General features: G+C 34.9%; 1 non-coding gene across 1 annotated transcript; it reads right to left on the reverse strand.

Annotated features, from left to right (window-relative positions):
- Positions 1-219: 219 nt before the first annotated feature.
- Positions 220-303, reverse strand: TRNAL-CAA (transfer RNA leucine (anticodon CAA)). The gene has a single exon. It is a non-coding gene; the product is annotated as a tRNA-Leu (tRNA).
- Between the last annotated feature and the right edge of the window lie 6,988 nt (positions 304-7,291).

The following is a 7,291-nucleotide window of genomic DNA, read 5'->3' on the forward strand; positions in this document are numbered from 1 at the left end:
AACCAAAATCTACACAAAACATATTATTAAATATATGTTCATGATATTGCTAAATGTAAGGATGTTTCTTCACATTGGACACGAGAAAAATCTTATTTTTGGACATCACATTATGGTGAAGGAAAAACCTTTATTAATTAAGTTCCTAAGTTTCCAAAAAAAAAAGATTAATTAAGTTCCTAAGTTCAATCGGTTTTCTGTTCATTCCTTTTCTAAAAATGTCAGAAGTGGGATTTGAACCCACGCCCTCTTTCGAAGACCAGAACTTGAGTCTGGCGCCTTAGACCACTCGGCCATCCTGACACATGTTTTAATTAAAAGCATGACATGAATAAAAATAAATTTAGATAACCACTTACGTAATATTAGAAAATTCATGTAATTAAAACCTTAACACTAAAAGGAGTATGGTTACTGTAATTCAAATAGAAAAATTATGGATATGATTTGCTAGTAAAATCGCTTGTTTAATTTACATTCTTGCACTCGATTAATTATTCTAATTTAATTCTAAAGTTTTAGATAGATGGCATAACTTATTAGTTGGGTTTTAAAGTTTTCAAATAAGTCTTAGATGACTCGAAAATTTAAGAAATTAGATACATGTTTAGTATTAATGTATTTAACTCTGTACAAGAAAAAATAATTCAAGTGACATTTTGTTCATCTTTAATCTTGCTCATTAGGTCAAAGTCAAACTACTCTATACTCACTTGAAATTGTTGTACTTATTTTGTAAGCTACACTCTTTACCATTATTTATGTTTATTTCTGTTGAAACCGTACAACCCTAGATATTCCATGCAAATTTCTTTTATCATTCATACTTACGGTGACATAGTATTTAGTTTCTTAATTTTTGAATGTTGATATATCATACTCTTTCAAACCCGATGCTATTTTGATTTAGAATATTTACATTTTGGAAAAGTTATATAAATTGTGAAAATTATTTTTGTATAATGTGATAGGTTTAACATTCACAATTTTGAAAATGGTTATTGAGTGTACTTCCACAAAATATAATGTAATTATTCTTAATGAGTCGATATATCTTGCAAAGATGTATTCTTTTCGCGACTTTTCCACATTATCCAGTATCTGTCTTCTGAGCCTTCTAATTTTGTCACCGAAAAACGAATGTCTGCAAAAGATTTTCTGACGCTTAAGTCAATATTTGGTTAGATCTCTTTAGTCACATCTGAATTAAATTCAAAAAATGAATAGTAAACCATCATTAATGCACTATTTATAGGTTTACCTCATTGACCATGGGTCCATTCGAATGAGCCACAACTTATGGGCCCATTGGTCCTAAGGTTCAATGACCAATTTACTTGTGAAACGATGCTCGCTTTTGGCTAAGTGTTGTAACACTAGAGTACCCTTAGTAGACAATAAAAGATATCGATATGTAGTGTCCGGTATCCGACATCTGGCCTAGTTCTTCTTCGAAAGTGATACGTTGTTGTTGAAGCTATCAAATTAATACAATTTTACAAGACAACTTCAGTATTGCCAAGTTAGTAGTTAACGAACAAGATAGGGTTAAAGTAACCCTGAATCGTTTCCTAATGAATACGGGGTTGTTTTATCAACCTTTACCGAAGTTATTGTCGAATTAGGGACTACCATGTGGTAGTCTCCTTCCCTACTAGGGTTTCAAATTGCGGAATGGTTCACGAAAATAAGGTTTAGCCCTTTTCTTTTACGCTAACTGCTAGTGGTTTCACGATTCATGTTGGTTGCTCCGGTCTTTGGTTTCTTTCTACAGGTTTCCATGGGGCCAAGACGATGAAAGGGTTTCAAGAAGTAGGCGAACACGGTGGAGATGTGGTGGTCCGATGGAGAATGCAATTTAGGGTTTATCGATTCTCATGATTTAGTTTCTGGTGTGCTTTGTAGGTCGATGGCCTTCGTGATGTAGAGTGTTACTTCGTAGCCATCATAGTGGTTCGATTTGGGTGTGAAGAGGCTTCATGATGCTTGGGCGAAGAAGGAGATGTGCGAGGATGAAAGGGATTCACGACTAGGATTTTAAATTGTGGCTTTTCATGGATTTTTAGTTTTTACTCTGGTTGAATTACGAGGAAGGAGATGCGCGAAGGGTTGATTTATTTTTCTAGTTGGTGACTGATTTCGGCTGGATGAAGATGATGAGGGAGGTTTTGGCTAGTTCTGTGAGTGACTTTCCTTGAAGGTTTTGGTTCATGATGAAGGCGTGACAATGGTTGCCTTTCGCAATTCTAGACTCGCGGTACTGGAAGGTTGCGTGAGGTGACGATCTTGGGTTTTTTTGTTTTACAAAATGAGAAAGGGAATGAGACGTTTTTTATCAGTAGAATTAGGGTTTATGGTGAAATAGACAAATTTGACGTAGAAAGACTGATGGGTGGCTGCCTCCAATTGGTTGATTGGGTGTATATTGGATCACAACTGAAGTACATGAAAAAAACTAGAAATGGGGGTTGAATAGTGTTAATGGAAAAATTCTTTTTGTAACCGTTCTCATATAGCATGTTTGTCGAGTTTGGGATTTATCAAATGAATGCTTAAACGATCGATCTTGTAAATGATTATAAAAGATAATTGCTTTGAACGTGTTATTCAAAACGTACGCTGTAGTGTTTGTAAGAACTTCCTTTATTAAATAATAATCATTTAGTGTAGAAGGTTCTAGTATTTAGAAATGAAAATGTAGCTCCAAATTTTATAAGAGTAGTGTTTAGATAAGAACTAAATAACAATTGAACAAATATTTTTATACTGGTTCACTCCAATTGAGCTACGTTCAATCTCTTCCGCAAAGGGTCACACTATAATATTCAACAAGATTACAACTGAGTATTCGCATCACTCTGATAACTGTTGAATATACCGTTATCTGTGATACAATTTTGATATTAAATCAACTCTTTTTGACTTAGAAGCTTGCTTCAACTCTTAATTTTAGCTTAATTTTGTGAATAGGTGAATAGAGATTGTACTTAATGATTTTATAACTAAATTCCCTTAATTTTGAGGTTATTGGTATGTTTAAGAAGAGGAGCAAAAGTATCAAGGAGTCTGAACTAAAGAAGGACAACAAAAACACTAGAGAAGAAGGTGCATGGCACCTGGTTGCCCTTTCAGGGGCGCTGAGGGCTAGTGCAGGGCACCTGGTTACCCTTTCAGGGGCCTTGAGGGCTAGTGCAGGGCACCTTGTTGCCCTTTTCTAGGGCCCTCAACGCCACTCTGCACCGCCACACGCCTGGGCGCCCTTCCAAGGGCGCTGAGTGCCATATCTCTCGCAGTTTCGCCTACTTGCCCACACTTAGGGCATTGAGCGCCAACAAAGTTGGCCCATGATCCAATTTTGATCTATTAACGACTTGCACAACCTAGGGTTGGTATCTCTTGATGGCTTAAGCATAAAAACACACGTTTTCCCCTTTGGAGGTAGATTTGGGTATGCGGGAGCTATCCTCTTCAATTTCTAGGGTTTTTCTATCTTTTTCATTCCATTGTACATCTAGTTTCTTCATGACAATGGATAACTAATCTTATTTGTTGTTGGGGAAGATGTAACCTCTAAACTTTCATGTGTTTGAATTTGTTCTGAATTATTATATGTTTCTTTCATGAATTTTTAGGGATTTTCTCCTTTTCTCTATGCTTATTATATTTGGCTTTCTTTGTTATTGGGTAATACCTAGAAACCAAGATCTCGAGAATTTCTCCCGAAAGCAATATTTCCTAGGGATGGGGACAGAAGGTTTGGCTGTCTTAAGCTTCTATTTGTAATGCGTAATTAATTATTAAGGATGCAAGGGATTGTAGTCTAATAATTAAGGATAGGCTTTCTTCGCCGAGGGATCGAGTTTTATGTAATTTAAAGAGTGACGTTAACAATTTAATGAAGAAGATGAATTGTTATATGCATAAAAGTAAGGATGATGAAATCTAAACTCCAACAACATTATCATCTCATCTTATCAACATCATCCATTCACTCTTGTGTTTTAGCCTCAATTGATCAATTTGCATTCATATTTAATTTTGTTGCATTTGCATTTAAAAACCAACAAAATATCTTTTCAGTCTTAATTAGTTAAGTAATTAAACAATTGTCTAGTGTCGTGAGCCTTATGGGATACGATACTTGGTCTTACCATTTTACATTACTTGATACGATTTGGTACACTTACCAATGTGTTAAAAAGTTTTTTGCACCATTGTCGGGGACTCGTGGTTTAAACTATACTGTTGTGTGATTTTTAACTAGTTAGACTTTATCTTTAATTTTTCTATTTTTAATTTTTGTTTTTGCTTTGATTTTTTTTTTTTGGGCTAATTGGGTGCTCTAGTGCAATGTTCTTTAGTCTCTGCAGGATGATAACAGTTGAAAATACCGTTATCTGTGATTCAATTTTGATATTAAATCAACCCCTTTTTACTTAGAAGCAGGCTCGAACTCATGTTTTTAGTATAATTTTGTGAATAACTGAGTAGAGGGTATAGTTGATGATTTTATCACTAAATTCCCTTGATTTTGTAGGTTATTGGAATGATTTCAAAGAGGAGGTAGAGTACCAAGGAGTTGGAATGCAAAAAAAGAGAAAAAGACGCAGTGTAGAAAAGTCAAGCTGAAGCTTAGCGCTAGAAAAGGGGCCCTGAGCACCAGCAGTAGGGCTGAGCGCTAGTTTTTGTGCTGGTTGGCGCCTGGGCACCCCACTTAGGGAGCTGAGCGCCAACGACATTGGCCCATGATCTAATTTTGATCTATTTAAAGACTTGCACGTTCTAGGGCTAGTATCTCTTGATGGCTTGAGCATAGAAACACATTTTTCGCACCTTGGAGACAAATTTGGGGATGTGGGAGTTCTCCTCTTCAGTTTCTAGGGTTTTTCTATCTCTTCCATTCCATTGTTCATCTAGTTTTTTCATGATGATGGAGAACTAATCTTATTTGTTGTTGTAGAAGATGTAACCTCTAAATTCTCATGTATTTGCATTTGTTCTGAATTATTATATGCTTCTTTCATTAATTGTTAGGGATTTTCTCCTTTGCTAAATTGTTATACTTTATTATTTATTTGAGTATCGAGAGATATCTTCCGAATCACAATCTGGGGAATTTCTCCCAAAAGCAATATTGGCCAGGGATGGGGATAAGAGGTTTGGTCGTCTTAAGCTTCTAATCATAATGAAGAATTAATTATTAGGGATGCAAGGGATTGTGGTATAATAATTAAGGATAGACTTTCTTCACCAAGGGATCGAGTTTTAAGTAATTTAGAGAGTGACGTTAACAATTTAATGAAGAAGATGAATTCTTATATGCATAAAAGTAAGGATGGTGAAATCTAAACTCCAACAACATTATCATCTCATCTTATCAACATCATCCATTCACTCTTGTGTTTTAGCCTCAATTGATCAATTTGCATTCATATTTAATTTTGTTGCATTTGCATTTAAAAACCAACAAAATATTTTTTCAGTCTTAATTAGTTAAGTAATTAAACAATTGTCTAGTGTCGTGAGTCTTATGGGATATGATACTTGGTCTTACCATTTTACATTACTTGATACGATTTGATACACTTACCAATGTGTTAAAAAGTTTTTTGCACCGTTGCCGGGGACTCGTGGTTTAAACTATACTTTTGTGTGATTCTTAACCGATTAGACTTTATCTTTTTATCTTTTTTATCTTTTTATCTTTTTATCTTTTTATCTTTTTATCTTTTTATCTTTTTATCTTTTTATCTTTTTATCTTTTTATCTTTTTATCTTTTTATCTTTTTATCTTTTTATCTTTTTATCTTTTTATCTTTTTATCTTTTTATCATTTTATCTTTTTATCTTTTTATCTTTTTATCCTTTTATCTTTTTATCTTTTTATCTTTTTATCTTTTTATCTTTTTATCTTTTTAAATTTTTATGTTTTTATATCTTTGTGCTAAGTGGGTGTTGTAGTGTAGTGTTTTTTTAGTATCTGCAGGATTAAATACGAAATTTTGTACTAGGAGCACAAGATCATCAAAAAGAGGAGAAGACTGAAGAAGGTCCAAGGGTGCCTGGTTACCCATTTAAGGCCCCTCAGCTCATCAGGCTCGTGACGTTAAACAAACACTTATTAGGAGGCAACCCAATTTCTAGCTTTTTCTTTTTAATTAATTATTTGTGTGGTTTTGGATTTGATTTTGCTTTCCAGTAATGGCAACATCTACTGATAGATGCTGGACAACATCCATCTGTTGAGGAATTGTTAATCTCTTTGGCAAGTGGACCAAATCGTTCAAGTAATAAACCGTGGTAAGACCAGGTTTGATTTTCCCAAGAGACTCGTAATACTAGAAAATTGTGCGATTAACAACTCATCTAGACTCAAGAACAACTCATCATTTAAGAATTTGTGCAAAAAGATAAATTCACAAGTAATTACAATGTTGGACTTTGGTATTGAAGGCACTTGGAAATGGAAAAGACTAGAAATGGTATTAAATGACATTGTTAAGGTTAGTTTTCACCAATGCACTCTTGTGTATAACCAATTTCATCTCTTCTCTATCAATTTACTAAAGTCAATCCACTAAAACACTTTAGCCCTAATCCCTTAGGTGAAAGAGCCTAGGTTTTCCTTATCGAACTCCAATCCCTTGGACAATCTAACAAGCAAACCCGCATTAAGAACTAGAATCTAAGACAACATGTGAATCATATCCCATCCTTGGCTCAATGACCCACAAGGACTCTTGTTTCAGTTCAAGATTTCATATCCCATCCCTGGCTCAATGAAACCCCAAAATCAAGTCATGAACGTCCCCATTACATACAAGCTTTAAGATCGGAAACAAGAATACTAGTAATAGATAGAAAAGGCATTTATAAATACGAAACAATCATTCATTACACAAGAGTTCATAGGCTACATCTAACCCTAACAAGATGAATCTGGTTCTCTATTTCCATGGAGAACCCTAAAGCTTACAAACATGGAAGATGGAAGAAGAAGGAGACCCAAAGGAAGAGGAGGAGATGTTCCCACAAGCTCCTCGCGCCCTCCATGAGCTCCAGACGTGAAATCGGGCCTCCAAAGAACCAAAGACCCTTTTTCTTTCTGCCTCGTGAGTATATATACTGCCCGAAATCTCGCTTAAGCTAAATTATTCTCGCTTAAGCGAGAATAAACTTCTTGGAGAAGATAGTCATTCTCGCTTAAGCTAAATTATTCTCGCTTAAGCGAAAATGACTTTTAAATCAATGATTTTCTGGATCACCAAGGCTCTTCAATGTAATGGAGGAT

The sequence above is a fragment of the Vigna umbellata genome, chromosome 9 (genome assembly GCF_029865625.1).
Source record: "Vigna umbellata cultivar VRB3 chromosome 9, Vumbellata_1.0, whole genome shotgun sequence".
In the NCBI taxonomy this organism is placed as follows: Eukaryota; Viridiplantae; Streptophyta; class Magnoliopsida; order Fabales; family Fabaceae; genus Vigna; species Vigna umbellata.